This window comes from Sarcophilus harrisii, chromosome 1, assembly GCF_902635505.1.
Source record: "Sarcophilus harrisii chromosome 1, mSarHar1.11, whole genome shotgun sequence".
NCBI lineage: Eukaryota > Metazoa > Chordata > Mammalia > Dasyuromorphia > Dasyuridae > Sarcophilus > Sarcophilus harrisii.
In genome coordinates, this window is record NC_045426.1 from 462,901,158 (window position 1) to 462,918,375 (window position 17,218).

The 17,218-nt window shown below is 33.4% G+C and overlaps 1 pseudogene; it reads left to right on the plus strand.

Moving 5' to 3' along the window:
- The first annotated feature begins 12,175 nt into the window (after positions 1-12,175).
- Positions 12,176-15,815, plus strand: LOC100925315 (annotated as a pseudogene).
- Positions 15,816-17,218: the final 1,403 nt, after the last annotated feature.

Here is a 17,218-nt window from a genome sequence, read left to right on the forward strand (position 1 = left end):
TGTTGGTTGATTTCAGCCTTTCTTTCTCTTTTTCTGAATCAGAGACCTGTACATTTCCTAGCTGGGAACTTTGCAGAAATCAGGAAAATAGTGGAATATCCCAGAGAAACATGCAAAAGCTGTATGAACTAAACTGAGAGAGAAATTTTTAGGTAATGCTTCTCTTAAATCCATGCTTATTAAATAAAGTAAAGAAGACTTTCTGGGCATCCAGATCCAAGAATTTAACTTTCTAAAAATAAGAGATTTCTAGGTTAACACCAATGTGGGAGTTTTCTCCTGAATGATGCCAATTTCTTAATAATATTTTATTTTTCCAATTACTTGGAAAGATAGTTTTCAACATTGATCCCTGTGAGATTTTGAGTTTCAAATTTTTTGTCCCTCCTTCTTTTAATTTCCCCCTCCCCAAGACAGCAAACAATCTGATATAGATTATACCTGTATAATCATGAGTCCATCCCAATTTCAAGAGTTTAGGCAACCAAATTTCTTCCTAAAGGGGATTGGATTTCCCAAGTGTGTCTCTTGAAGAGATAACAGGATTGTCTATATGGAACCCAAAGAAACAAGCATCTACAGCCACAAGAGAGCAAGAGATTCACTTTCCAAATATCTGTACAATTCACAATGCAAAGTTAATATTTCCTGTATCCCCAAAATATATTTCCTTTATAGGATGCTCAAACTACAAGGTAACGCTGTGATGTGTTTGAGGGAAGGAGGGGAAAAAGTGGGACTTCTAGAGAAGGAAGAGAATTATGCCTTCTGCTCCCCTGTTACCAACAATTGCATTTATAATCCTTTAGATAATCATAGGATCTTTTTACAAATACCCACAAAAAACTGAACAAAGTCTATGTACATTCTCAAATTCCTTCCACTTTTAAAATTCTAAAATACTATGACCAATATAATTTGGAATTAATGTATTGAACACAAGGAAGATTAACATGGAATGATATTGACAAAGGAAGATTGAAACAAGACCATATAAAGACTTGAAGATCAAGCTAAACAGTTTGTGTTTTAATTAAATAATCAATGAAGGTTTTTGAACAGCATTGGGGGATCCAATTTATGCATTAAGTTTACTTTTTTTTAATAATATGAAGGATGGTTTGAAGAGAGTAAAAATAAGATACTGAGATAAGCTAAAAAATTAGAATATTCTAGATAAGACAAAATGATAGCCTAAACTAAGATGATAACAAATACATGGAATAGAATGGATGTAAACTATCATGGAGAAAAAATTCATAGGTCTTGATTTCTGACAGGATATAAAGGGAGAGGGAGAATCCAAAATTTTGAGTATGAATAGTATAATAATTACAAAACTAATAGAGTGGATGAGATTACCAAAGGAGAGATTATGGGGAAAGTTTTTGATTTAACAGATATTTATTAATTTCTTAAAATGCATTTGGTCTAAGATGTGCTGGTACTTTTTTTCTCTACTCAGAGTCATTACTCTTTCTTGAATATTGATCCTGCTTCATCCTATGAGTAGTAACAGAATATAAATTGCATATTATTCTATCAAAAACAAAATGTATAATTGTTAAAGTATATCAGAACATTCTCAACTTCAGTTAAAATTCTTTTTTTTTCCAAGTAAATATCTCTCCCTTTTACAAATGAAACATATGGTTTCTATACTAAATCATACAAAGATATTTCTACAGCACAAAAATCATAATAGCTCTTTTCAAATAGAAAATTGTTGTGTTCTTAATCATCATCTTTAATTATCAATGCTAGAAGCAATTAATATATACTAATGGATAGAGTCAGCCACAAATTCAGAAAGGCCTGAATTCAAATCCTTTCTCTAACACATTAGTGTTCCAGGCAATTCTCTGAGAATATAAGTTGACAAGTTGCTAGAACAAAGAAATTTCTTCACAGGTAGCTCCTTACCTTTATGAAACTAATACAGACTGAAAAAAAAATAAGAAAAAAAGTATACACAAGATATGTAAGACAAAAGGAGAGGAGAGGAGAGGAGAGAGAGAGAGAGAGAGAGAGAGAGAGAGAGAGAGAGAGAGAGAGAGAGACGGAAATGGGGGGGAGAAGCAAAGGAGAAAGGTAAATGTAGATAGACCGATAGATTGGTAGGTTGATGAACTAATGGATGGGTGGATAGATGAATGGATGGGTAGATGGATGGATGCATGGATGATGATTCGTGATTGGATCACTAACACAGAATTTGAGAGTCAACTAGATGAGATAGTATTGCTATTTTGAAAAGTATTCTGAATTTAGTATCAGGAAGTCCTGTATCCAAATTCTACCTCTAACACATGCTGTGTTGACATCTGTAAGTATCTACTTCTAACACATGCTGTGTTAACATCTGTAAGTCATTTCATCCTCATGACTGACAGTTTCCTCATCTGCAAATTGGAAAAAGTAATACTTGGAACATCTATCTCGCAGAGCAGCAATAAGATTCCAATGAGATAATGTACATAAAGTACAGAATAAAAATCTGTTGTTATTATGTATAGTATGATATTAAATATTAAACAAAAGGCTGGTGGAAATTCTTTTGCCCATCAGTTTCTATATGGTTATGTCCAAAATTATTCAGTTACAGCATTTTACTATACAATAAGAGCATTTCAAATAATTTGGATTTATGGATTGAAAATTATTTTTAATTAAATTGTCTAATTCAATGTTGACAAAAATATATTAATAAATTTTAATTTTATTAGAACTCTAGTTAATGCTAAAGAAATCAAAAGCCTAAGCATCCAATTCATTGAAATCATATTTGAATGCTGTGCTCTGAAAAGCTTTCTGATATCTAACTCTTTCAACATCAGACTTTACACCCACCTCCTGTAATGCAAGTTTCATAAAGGCAAAGCAAAGAGAGCTAAATATTTGCAATAATTTTTAAATTGATCATCACCTAACAATTCAATGTACAGTAGGAATTGGATCAAGTAAGTTGTCTTTCTCAAAGCATAACATAGAACTTTTCATGTATCATGAATTGTGCCAGTTTCAATTCTTTCACTCATGAAGACAGAGTATAAGTTCTCTCAACTTCATAGCAGAGTCAAATGTTTCATAAATGAAAAAAAATGGCATTTTCATTATGGTCTAAGTGCTTTTTCTTAAATATTTTAATTCAGTCATACTTAGAAAAATATTTCTTTATTTCTTTAGGTCAAGATTATTAATTAAATCAAAGTAAAAGTTCAGACTTAGATGCATCTTATTTTTTAAAAACCTAAAAATTGTCAATGTCCTGATTTTCAGTTTTTTCGCTTTTATTAGAGATCAATTTCATCAAAGGTATTATAGCAATGTAGCTTATCATTGGCACTGATACTAGATGTAAAAATATGTGTTGTGTTTTAATCATATCTGGGCAATCTGGAACAATATGAAAGGAAAAAAAAATCTTCATTTTAAAAGTGTAATGTTGAAAAAAAAATCAACCCGTATGGTGCATCTTAATGGCAGTTTGAATTAAATAGCATTAGGTAATGATATGTACAACTATTATAATTTGACAACTTTTCTTTCAAAAGAAAATCTAACATGTTTATTCATTGATGCAAGTTGGACCAGTTTCAGAATAAAATTACACCAAATCAGAACAGTCAAGTAAAGTCAACAAGTACTTATTAAGAATCTCCTATTTGTCAAGCTCTGTTCTAAGTGCTAGAGATACAAAAAGCACCCCCCCAAAAAAAATCACTTTCTACTTCTAGCTCTTCAATAAGCTTACATTCTAAGGGAAATGTGTAAACAACTCTGTATGGTAAATTGAAGATAATTAATAGATTATGGCAGAAATCGTTAAAAATATATATTCTTGATTTCACTTTCTGCTCCTCAAAATTGCATAAGGCATGTCTTCAGAGGCACATCCAATGTGGCACAGAATAGCCAAAAAGTTAAAAAGAATTCTGTGATCTCTCTCTAGCTTCAATTTCAAGGAATTGACATTTATTATGTAGAAGACCTTTCGTCAGGCACTGAAGATTCAAAAACAAAAATGAAACAGTGTTTTCCCTCAAGGTGTTTACATTCTATTGGGAAAGATTACATGTGTATGTAAAAATGTATTCAAAATAGACACTAAGTATAGTGGTGCAGTGGATAGAGTACTAGGACTGAAGTCAGGAAGACTCATTTTATGAGTTCAAATCCCATCTCAGACACTAGCTATGTGACCCTGAGCAAGTCATCTAACCCTGTTTGCCTTAGTTTCCACATCTGTTAAATGAGCTAGAGAAAGAAATGGTGAACCATTCTATTATCTTTGCTAAGAAAACCCAAATGGGATCACAAAGACTTGGACACTACAAAAAAAAATAGTGATAAACTAATAGTAATTGGGGAAATAAAGAAAGGTCCCCCATAGTAAGACGACTTGAGAAACTTTTCAAATGAAAACAAGGATGGATTCCAAGAAAGATAATGAGGAAGGAATACATTTCAGGCTTGAAAGATACATTTCAAGCTTGAAAGTGTCAGTGCCAAGGTTCAAAGACAGGAAATGGAGACTGAAGTGGAAGATTGTGTGCCATGTGTGAGAAACAGCAAGAATAAATAAATAATCTCTTTCCTTAATCTTGTTCCTGAGTTGACAGATCCGCAGTGGTGTGGCTCTTTTTAGGAATACTATGAAAAATCATCACAAAATGATCATTCTCTTATTGATAGTGGGAATGAAATATTCTTATCTGTATTGCAACATTTTCTTCTGTGTGAACCTATATTAGGATTCTGGAAAGGATTGTTCCCCTTTATGAGGGAGAGGAGAAAGGATGAGTTGTAATTGAAGTGACACCCAGTGAATATCCATTAACTGGGCAGCAATACTGTGAATGCTTAGAAAAGTAGTATCTTATATGTTTGTTATTCTTTCTAACAAATCTGAATTCCCAAACCTGGTCCATTATTTTCAATTACTAACCCTGGCAATACCCAGGAAGTACTTCTATGGGTATGACAAGTGACTTCTCTTCTTTTTGATGTCCTTCCATGCCCAATCCCTGTTTATGTGTGATACAGTGATTGGTGCTACACCAGTGAATCTGTTCTATCCTGTCCTTGTCCATAAAGGAAAACAATTTCCTTGTCAAGCCCATAAAGAAATTTTTAGTGTCTGTTAGTATTGTTAAGGAAGATGAATGGAATTATTATATTTCAATATTTTAAATGACCAACTATCCCAGAAGGAAAACTTAAAGAATTTACCCCAGAGACATAGCAATGGGATGATACTTTAAGAACATCTTAGTAATGGAGAAAGAGGAAAGCCAGTAGTGACAGGGCAAATCTATGGTATAACATCAGAATACTGAGACAAGGGGCTAGATATATTCTTATACACTGGAAAAAAGAGAAGCAAATATGAAATGGAGAACTCACTACCATATCTCATTACATCCTGGTAATTTTAACAACTATCTAGTGAAACAATTTTAGTGAAAGTGATAAGAACAGAGAGGAATTGGAAGAAATAGGATATCCAAGGAAATAGAATGATAACAGTTTATAGTTTAAGGGAAGATGATTCTGAAGCTGTAAGAGAAATCTTGGGGTCCAAATAGACAAATGCCCTTTTTAAGTCTTGAATTCCTCACCTGAAAAAATGACCAAGTTGACTCTAAAAGGGGCTGAGAATCCTAAGGTCTTACCATCTACATCTTGTTCTAATAAGCATATCTGAGTTAAATGTGGGAATAAGTTTGCTTCCTTCTAGATAATTCTGAAGAAAAACTTACAAATAAAAAAGGAAAAGTGTTAAGTGAATGGGATTGACTAAGAATTCTTGTTGCAACTCTATTTCACTATTATATTAAAGAACAAAAATTTTGGTTGTTGCTAAAAGTAGGACCTTTTTAACCTTTCACTTTTTTTTCTAAGTCACTGTGCATTTCCCTGAAATTGCTTGTTATTAATGTGTAAAATATAAAAATGTTCACACCTATCAAAATCTGAAGATGAAAAAAAGAATTAGCAGAATCTTCTAAGTCAGGAGCACTACAGATGAAAATGAATTGAAGCAGATTAACAATAATCATAATAATCATAAATGTTATAGCTAACATTTCTAAAGCACTTACTCTAAGTGTGCTAGACTCTGTACTAAGCACTTTACAGTTATAATTTCATTTGAATCACATAATAATTCTCAGACATAGGTGCTATTATTTTCCCCATTTTACATTTGAGGAAACTGAGGCAAACAGAGATGAATTGTTTTGTCTTGTACACTGTACTTGGATAGTTGATACGATGATCAAGGATACTAGAAAGAAGATAGTACTACTTTGTTTTTAATCAGCTTTATCTATCAAGGAAAATTACCTATGAACTGAGAAGGAAGGAATAAAAAATATTTAAGAGAAGATGAAAGTAAGAACAAGTAAGGAAATAGCCAGAAAGCCCCTCATTGTCCATAAGGAGTTCAAGTCACTCAATCCTGAAGAGTACTATCTCAAGTTACTAAAAGAGCTGATAGATACAATGCTCTAGCCTTGTCAGTAATTTTGGGGAAATAGTGGGAAATAGGGGAGGTATCACGGAAATGGAAATGGGAAAATTGTATCTATGTTTTCCAAAAAAGAGAATGTAGTATCTACAAACTGTAAACTAGTAGGCTTGACTTTTTTTCCCTGAGCATTGAGAAGGAAAAGCTTCATCTGGTAAGTCAGTCCCTCCATCAGCAGTCAATATATATTTGTTAATTCTTTATTATATACCAGGAACTGTGATGGATTTTGAGCGTACAAAGACAGTCTTGTTCTCAAGAAAATCAGTCAAATGAAGGAGACATAATCAAATGAAGGCTCATACAGGTTAGTAAGTGATTCAGTCAGAACTTTAATTGAAGACATTTGATTTTATATAACACTAGTACATACTAGTAGTATGTTTATACTAATACTGGTATATTATTCATATTCCTTCCCACAGTCAAAAAATATTGGCCTTGGACTCAAGAGCAGAAGAAAGTAGAGCATGGAGATCCAATATGAAACTGTGAAATAACTCAACTTAAAGAAATCAAGTCATACTGCAATTGATAAATATGAACAGACAATTTTCAAATGAAGAAATTGAAACTATTTCTAGCCATATGAAAAGATGCTCCAAGTCATTATTAGTCAGAGAAATGCAAATTAAGACAACTCTGAGATACCACTACACACCTGTCAGATTGGCTAGAATGACAGGGAAAGATAATGTGGAATGTTGGAGGGAAGGTGGGAAAACTGGGACACTGATACATTGTTGGTGGAATTGGGAATACATCCAGCCATTCTGGAGAGCAATTTGGAACTATGCTCAAAAAGTTATCAAACTGTGCATACCTTTTAACCCAGCAGTGTTACTACTGGAGTTATATTCCAAAGAAATCTTAAAGAAGGAAAAGGGACCTGTATGTGCAAGAATGTTTGTGGCAGGTCTCTTTGTAATGGCCAGAAACTGGCAACTGAGTGGATGCCCATCAATTGGAGAATGGCTGAATAAATTGTGGTATATGAATGTTATGGAATATTATTGTTCTATAATAAATGATCAGCAAGACGATTTCAGAAAAACCTAGAAATTTATATGAATTGATGCTGAGTGAAAGGAACAGGACCAGGAGATCATTATATACTTCAACAACAATACTATATGATGATCAGTTCTGATAGACGTGGCCCTTTTCAATAATGAGATGAACCAAATTAGTTCCAATAGTGCAGGGATGAATTGAACCAGCTACACCCAGCGAAAGAACTCTGGGAAATGAGTATGAACCACTACGTAGAATTCCCAATCCCTCTATTTTTGTTTGCCTGCATTTTTGATTTTATTCACAGGTTAATTGTATACTATTTCAAAGTCTAATTCTTTTTGTACAGCAAAATAACTATGGACATGTATATAAATATTGTATTTAACATATTTAATATGTATTGATTAGCCTGCCATCTGGGGGAGAGAGGATGAGGAGAAGGAGGGGAAAAATTGGAACAAAGGTTTTGCAGTTGTCAATACTGAAAAATTACCCATGCATATATCTTGTAAATAAAAAGCTATAATAAAAAAAGAAATAATTCAACTTAACACACTTCTTTCTCAACCACCTTCCTTCTTCCTTTGCCATCACCTTGTTAATCCACTGAAGATGACTGATTAGAATATATTTTAAGGAAGAGAAAAACTTAATTTCTTGGACCAGATGAGAATTATAAATTAAATTCAGTGAAGTCATCAAATGTATTAAAATGTCAGATTTCCAGCTTGGTTTTTAAAATTCCCTTTAAAGTTTTTCTAAAAAGTCTTTTTGTGCTTGTAACCATTTGATGTTATTCTTTATTATGTAATTAAAAGGAATAGCAAGTTGTATATAATGGATTTGCAATTTTGTGTATAATCATTTTTTATTATACTACAATAAGGAAATGCTTGTTTTATTCTATAAATTAAAAACAAAATATGTTTTTCAATTATCAGGTTTCCAAAAATGAAATATAGAGCTCTGAAAATCCTAACAATTGTCATGACACAGTATTCATTTTTTTCAATTCGCTTCTGCATCCACTTGTTTCAAATTCCTATAGGAGACATATTTGTTTTTTCTATAAATGTGCATCATTTAATTTTCATTATATATTTCATTGTTCAGTTAGGCACATGCATTAAAAATTTTTGGATTTTCAAATACTTCCAATAGATTCTCCAAAGATTCTGATATTATGGTTAATATATCTTTTTTTTTCATATGAAATAGGTAAAAGTTGAAATCCTCTAAAGTATGCCTATTTTATAGTGAGTTGTGCTATACAGATAGATAGATAGATATGTAATATATATATAATATTGTGTGTATATATATATATGTATGTATATATGTATACACATACAATGGGACAATTATTTAACCATAGGATACAAAGTATAGATGACTTACTTCCTTCTTCCTCTGAAAGGAATAGTGTCAGGCAAATAATGTTTTTCTTCATGTGCAAAATGGGTGATAGACATTGAACAGACGTTGAACACTGGCTTCAAAACAGGAAAAATTGGGTTCAGGTCACACCTTTGACACATATGTAGTATCCCAGGATAAGTTATTTATTAACCTTTCACTGCTATAAGGGGTATCAAATTTCCTTCTTCAAACAGCTTCCAAAAGTTGGTAAGAAGGCCTATGCATATTAAAATGAAGAAAATAAATAAAAATATGATGCAATATAGATCATGTTCATTTATGACTTTCTAAGTAATATAGGGCCAGCTGGGATCTTTTCTATTTCACTTTGATAACTCTCTAAGATTATAAATGGCAGAGAAAGTACTGACTTTCATTGATAGAGTTTTCTCATTTAGAAGGAACCAATACCTGTGAAATCAAAGATCTAGTCCTTATCCCTATACAAAGTGGGAATTAATGGGTAATAAGGCAGCTAGATAGTGCAATGGATAGGGTGCAAGATTTGGAGTTGGGGATATCCTAATTGAAATCTTGCTTCAGACACTTACACACTGTATGATCCTAAACAAGTTAATTAAGTCTCTCTTAATTTCAATTTTCTCATCTGTAAAATGGAGACAATAATAGCCTTTACCTTAACTGGGTGAAGTGAGGAGCAAATGAATTAACATATACAAAGTACTTTACAAACTGTAACATAAAATATAAAAGCTAGTTGTTATTACTCTATAGCAACATAATAAACTCTAATTAACTGTTTTAAATGATGGCTACTGACAAGTAATTATCCAGTTCAGAGTACACACTAACATAGCAATTAGTGTATTAATCCAATCAAAAAAATGTTTAAGACCTAATCTTTAATGTATAGCAGAGAATTGGCTAGAGGAGAGAAAGAGCTGGCATGGAGGCAGAAGGACCTGAGTACAAGGTTTACTTTTGACTGATACTGGTTGTGTGACCCAGGGAAAATTATTCGACTTTGCAGTGTCCCAGGCAATCTTTCTAAAACTAAGTTGCAGAAGAATTGGAGATCCATACAGGTGTAAAGAAATAACTACACTGATGAAATCACAGGTTTTTATATAATAACAATAACAATAATATCAGTAGCAACATTATACTTTCCAGAATTTTACAATCTAATGACATTCAAGGCAGTATCTATGTAATAATTAAGGCACACTAAAAGGCAATTTAATGTCAAATAAGTAGTCATATCCAAATAGCAAAGTACAATCCCAAAATCACATTTATCAGAGGAAAAAGATTTTATTGTACTAATCTCTCTATTCAGAATGTATAATGTTCTATCTTTTCCTGAAAGAGAAATTAATGCATTAAAAATCACCATTTTTTTATCTGTCTCTTTTGCCACTAAATCTTGTTTTCACTTAAAGGAATGTCTAGTACCTTGTGGCATTTACTTGTGAATTCAGCTATTGAAAAGATAGTTTACCTACCAGTTCTTAAAATTCACATGCCCATATTCCCATATTTCTATTTGTTTTGGATAGGAATTATCTCAATTGATACAATAGTCTTAGTGAAATAGCTTAAATAATTGCTTGTGGTTATCTAATAGATTGTTTAAATAATTTGACACATCTAATTAAATCTATTTCCTCTATTGCATACATATATGTGTGTATATTCATACCCACATGAAATTTTACTGTTCTCTCTAAATCCTTCCTCACAGAAACCTGTTCCCAGAAACAACCATCCAATAAAAAAAAAAAAAAGAAAGAAAGAAACAACCATCCATTTGTTCTCTTCTTGTTCTGGTTTAACTATTCTCAATAATTTCTCACCCCAGCCAACATCTCTGATCTGAAAATGATGTGTCCTCATGCAAATTACATGGTACTCCCACCAAAACATTCCTTCAAATTCTCAATTAAAAGCATTGGATCTCTCTTTTTCTTTCCCATGGAAGAATAGGATGCCAGTTGACTATGTATGCTCCAGGTTATTGAAAGTAACATATGTAACCATTTCATATGTTTGTGTTACTAACACTAGTGGGAAAGAAAGAAAACATGAAAACAAAACTGCTTCATTTTTTTAAAATTGAAGGCAGATAAAAATCCAATACCTAAGAAAGATGAGCAGAATATTTTAAAAAATAATTTCATTTAAAAAAACTATAAGGTATAATTTTTACTTTAATTTTTAAAGTAATACCTTAGGCCAGAGACCTTCTTGGAAAAAAAGAATCAAGTCACTTTTCAGAATTATCATATACCTATTGGTCCCAGCCTCAATTGAACGAAAACAAGTTTCTCATGTACTCCTATATGTATGTGTGTGTGTTGTCTTATCCCTAATAGAATATAAGTTCTTTTTGAGTAAGAACTATTTCATTTTTTAAAAATTTCCCCTTGCTTACCACACTGCCTGTCATACAGGATTGTTGAATGAATTCACATGCCACTGAATTACATAATAAAGTGGTAGTAACCCTGACCAGTGAACTAAAGTATAGAATTCCTAAAACAGAGTTTAACAAAATAGTCCACAAATTTAGAAATTAGAAAGATAAAGGGAAAAACATATCCATTATTCCACTATACATGATAGTAACAATTAACGTTCCTCAATTTCCTACCATTAGTTCCTAGTAGAACTGAGAGAATGCCCTGTAATTACCTAATACTGATACTCCTCTTTCCATAATTCTAACTTTCAAAAAAAATAATAAGAGGTTTAAAAGTCAACTAAAATTTGAGACTCACTAAGAAGGCCAAATGATATTATCTTATAGATTCAAACAAAATAATCATTTTATGAAAATGCCAAAACTTTGCTCAGGAAGACCCCACTTTCTTTATTTTGATTCTAACAGTACTTTTTATTTTTCCTTTTCTTTTTTGCTATGTTCTGCTAAATTTCCTATCACCTCCCCCTCTTTTTTCAGTTCAAGAATGGAGCTGAAGATTTTACTATTTTATTTCATCCTGAAAAAAGAAGAATTCGTTTGTTAATTGGGCAGTTTTAATCAACTCAATATAAGTTATTTCTCTATTCCCACCCCCTTGACAGTATGAGGGTACTTTTTAATTTTCATTATAAAGTTGACTGAAGTCTAAAATCACATAAAATTTGGTATCACCCAGAATTTGTAAGAATGGCAACCAGTGCTGCTGGATTATGAAATGCTTCCATGATTGAGATCCACAAAACCCTTCTTTGGAAAGAATCATGGGTAGGTTTCAGGATAGGTTCAAAGATTGTACTTTCTGACATTTTGAAGATTATGACTCAATCTTAAAATGGAGAATTCCCAAGGAAATATGTTTTACAGTTCTCATAAGAATTAGAACTCAAAGGAACCTTAGAGGAAGCAACACATCCTCATTTTAACAATTGAAACTAAAATCTAAAAAGGTTATATCATTTTCCCAAGATCACATAGGTAGTAAATGGCAAAACCAGGATTCCAAACTCAGGTATAGGGTTCTTTCAATTATGCCCATATTGTACTGAAGCTCCAAATCCAAGAATTATCTTATAGATAATTGTGTATCCTCAGTGATACATTAAATCAACAACTATTTCTCACATATAAGTGTGCTAAAATGGCTGTAATACAGAGAATGATGTCACGGTTTCCATTAGCAATTATAACACATTTTTGGAAAAGCTTAAATTTACAAAATATTTTCTTCACAACTGCTTAGTGAAATAGGTAGTGAAAGTCATATTTACACCATTTTATAGATAAGGAAACTTAGGCTCAGAGAAGTAAAGTCAATTGCCAGTGTTATAGAATACGTGTGTGTGTGTGTGTGTACATACATAGATTTATATATGTGTGCGAGCATTCTTTTGTTTCTACTTTTTTATATAAACTATCTCTTACTCTGGATAATTTTCAAGGACAAATAATTTAATTAATGACATGTCAGAGGAGGAGAAAAATTTTTCCTTCATTATCTAGATGATTTAGTGTGAAACTGAGTTTTAATTGAATTATTTGTATAAGTATAATTCTGTTTGTCTAACCTTATTTAAAATATAGAGAGCAAGAAGTTTTTTTTATAGTGACCTATGAAAGGGAAGGAACAACTAATTGGCACAATAGATATAGAGTGGCAGGCCTGGAGTTAAGAAGACTCATCTTAATGGATTCAACTCTGGCCTCAGACACCTATTAGCTTGTAACACTGACAAGTCTCTTAATTCTGTTTATCTCAGTTTCCTCACTTGTAATATGAGCTGGAAAAGGAAATGGTAAACCACTCCAGTATCTTTGCCAAGAAAACCCCAAAAGAAGGTCAAAAAGAGTTGGATGGGACTGAAAAATAACTGAACAAACAAGGAGTCAGATATTTATCCTTCTGTAGTTTTCCCTCTATTTTAAAAATGAGAATGGAGGTTGGTGCACAGTTTCAAGATGGTGGTGACTTAGGCTTTGAATGAGAAAGCAAAGATAAAGGCCTCTCAGTCCTGGGCCAAGGTGAGCAAGGAGGGTCCATAAGCCCACCAGGCCCTGTGACTACTGATGCTTACAACAAGCAGTTGAAAGATGCTCCACAGTCTGATGGAAAAGTTTGAAAATCACCAGACTTCTGTTGATAATAATTTTGGTATATTGCTTTGAATGAAAAAAAAATTTTCCCCTTAACTGATTAAACCATATAACCTGTGAAAATGGGATAAAGATCTACATCCTCCACTAACAGTGGGAAGTTCATGAATTCTACTGAGCAGGTTGAAAAGAAGCCCAGAAGAGGAAATTTTAAAGGAATAAGAAACAATTAATGATGGTATAAGCTGCAGTACTAAAAATAAAGGATCCTAAACTGATTTATTGGGGACATGAATAAATTGAATGAGCATTTAATCCAGTACAGCAGCCACAGCTAAATAAAAAGGTGCTGAAAGATAAGCAGAAAAAAAAATTGTGAAACTTTTCAATGCATTCTCTAAAACCATAAAAAGGAAAATCTAGATAATTGCAAAGAACCTTAAAAGTTTGAGGTAGAATACATGCAGAAGAGGACTCAGCTCAGCCAATACTTTGATGATGTTAAAAAAAAAAATACTCAGCATCCTATTGCCAGTTATGCCTCACATTCCACCTAACAGTGATCCAAGACATCCCATTGTCTGGTGCACAGACACTCTTTATTCTCAAAAAAATCTCTGCTGGGGTAGCTAGGTGGTGCAGTGAATAGAGTACCAGCCCTAAAGTCAGGAGGACCTGAGTTCAGATTTGACCTCAGACACTTTGCACTTCCTAGCTGTGTGACCCTGGGCAACTCACTAAACCGCAATTGCCTGGGGTGAGGTGGGGAGGGAAACTCTGTTTATGGACCTCCCACCAGGGTAATTGCTATAATTCCTCTTCTTGGATATAGTGTTTCTCATTTGCCTCCTGGCAGAAAGTCTCCTGGCCCACCCTTGGGCCATTTTCTCTCCAAGTTCTGCAACTGTACGGTCATAAAGTGGGCTTTGCCCTAGAACTTGCCCCTCATAGGCAAGAGGAGGATACTTTATATAGTCGAGAGCTTGCTCATCAAGGTCTTGATGATGAGGCTTCTAGCAACAGTGAAGATGAAGATTATCCTAAAGAATGGGACAAAATAAGCATGATAACAGCTGTAATAACAGTGATATTGTCTGGTCAGATGCTGACAGTGAAGAAGAATTCATGCACTGTGATGATGAAAAGAGAGAGAGAGAACAATGAATCAGATCTCAGTGTAGGATTTGCTGATGTTCCTGGAAAATGACAAAAGAAAAAGAAAAACATGAAGGAATTAACACCTCTTTAGGCTCTAATGCTTAGAATGGCAGGTCAGAAAATTCCTGAAGAGGAGTGAGAAGTGGCAGATGAGGAGGAAGAAGATACTGATGACAGAGTTAAAGGATACTACATAACAACAACACAAAAAAAATCTCTACCTGATGGGGAATCATCTTCTCCTGCTTCTCAATAATAGCAATTGTCTCCACAGTCTATTCCTCCTCCCCAAAGACAGGTACTCCATGCTAGGACCACCCCGTCTTGGGCCACCACCTGCTCCACCATTACAACCTGGGTCATCCACTGGCTTTCCTTCTGATCCAACTCCAGGAGCTCCTCCATTCTTAAGACCACTTGGAATGCCAGGGCTTTGAGAGCCTTTACCCCAGCTTTTACCTCCCCATCTACCACCAAGTCCACTTCCTGATCTTCCTCCATGTCCTTCTCTATGAAGACCACCACCACAGCTACCTCTCCCACCATCCCTAGGCACCCTCCGTGTCCTAGTATGATGCACCCACTTCTAATACCTCCATTTGGATCTGTTTTACCTAGCCTTTTCTCACCAGTTACCTTACTGAATCCAGGGTTTGAGTGCCCCAACCCAATTTGATCCAGAGGCCTAAAGTGGATGATACCAGTGTAGCAACTACTGAGAAGAAAGCCACAGCAGCTATCAGTGTCAAGCCTCAAATCACCAATCCCAAAACAGAAATTACAAGATTTTGCCCACTGCACTGAGGGTTCAACAAAATAGCTACAAGTAGCTATTGCTACTCTCCAAAGAGAGTTATACTATGCCCTAAATTCTCAAAGTAGTCCTTAAATCTTGTCTTTCTATACTTCCTTTAGAACAAACCAAGAATGATATATATGAAGCTTTCATGAAAGAGCTGGAGGAGCTACTGTAACAGCCTATGATGCCAGGGGAAGTTTTAATCCAACAAATTCATATTAGAAAACATGTTTCATACAGGAAGAAACTTTCTTTGTAAATATTTTTTAACATTTTACTTGCAGTAAAAATGGATCACAGCTTCATTTCCTTACTGCAAAGCAGGATGTCTGGATGAAGAAACTATACATATATGTTAATTGAAATGACTTCTCAGTGACAAAAAATAAATAAATATCTCTCATAAAAGAAATAAATGTTCTACCAAAAAAAAGTAATAATAATGGGTTGGAGTAGTCAAGAAAAGGCAAATTAAGGAAAGGAGAAGGTCGTTAATTTTAACAATTAAAAGATCATTGGCAACAAGGGAGAAAATAGTTGAGGTCTATGAGGAGATGAAAAGCCATGCTTCAAAGGCAACAAGAATGAATGATTTTTTTTTTTCCCGTCAAGAGCCTAACTATGGAAAAGAGAAGATAGCTTGAGAGGTTGGCAGAATTAACTGAAGTATACCTATGGATGGAAAGAAAGAGAAGGAAAAGGAGAATGAGAGAAACTGAAGAATAGAGAGAGGATACAATCAATGTAGGTAGGAAGGAATAAGATCAACTGATAGTCAAAGAATCTCAAAAGTCAGTTTTCAGAGGGGAAAAGAAGTAAACTATCAATATCCCATATAGGAAAAAAAAAAAAAAGACTCTAAAGCACTAATAATTAGAGAAAGGTATGTTAAAACAAAATTGAGATCATAACTAATCATAACTACCAGATTGACTAGAATGACAGAAAAGGAAAATGACAAATTTTGGAGGGGATGTGGGAAAATAGGTATACTGACATACTATTGGTGAAATTTTGAAGGGGATATAAGAAAAAGGAACACATGTATTGTTGATGGAGTTGTGAACTACTCCAACCATTCTTGAAAACAATTTGGAACCATGCCCCAAAATCTATTAAATTGGGCACTTTTTTTGTCCCAAGAATACTGCTACTGCGCCTATACCCCAAAATGATCAAAGGAAAATGAAAAGGAATCATATAATCAAAAGTATTTATACCAGTTCTTTTTATGTAGCAAATAATTAGTAACTGAAGAGTCATTCTTTAATTGGAGAATGGTTAAACAAGTTGTAGTATAAAAATGTGAATGAATACTAATCCTCTGTAAGAAATGATGAAAGACATAGCTTTAGGAAAACCTGGGAAGATTCATATGAAATGACATAAAGCGAAATGAGCAAAACCAAGAAAACAATTTAGACAATAACAATATTGTAAATATAATGAACTTGGAAGGACTTAATAATTCTGATCAAAACAATAACCTATTACAGTTCCAAGAGACTCATGATAAAAAATGTTATCCACCTCCAATTAGAAAAGAGATAGATTCAGAATGTAGATTAAGCATAGTTTATAAAATATAATTTTTCTTTCTTTCATTCATTCTTTTTTCAAAACACTAAAAATACAGAAATTTGTTTTATATGACTTCATATTTGTAATGGGTTTTACATTTTTTATCTTCTCAATGGGTGGGAGAAGACCTATATATGTATATATTTTGATATATGTCATATATACTAACTATAAA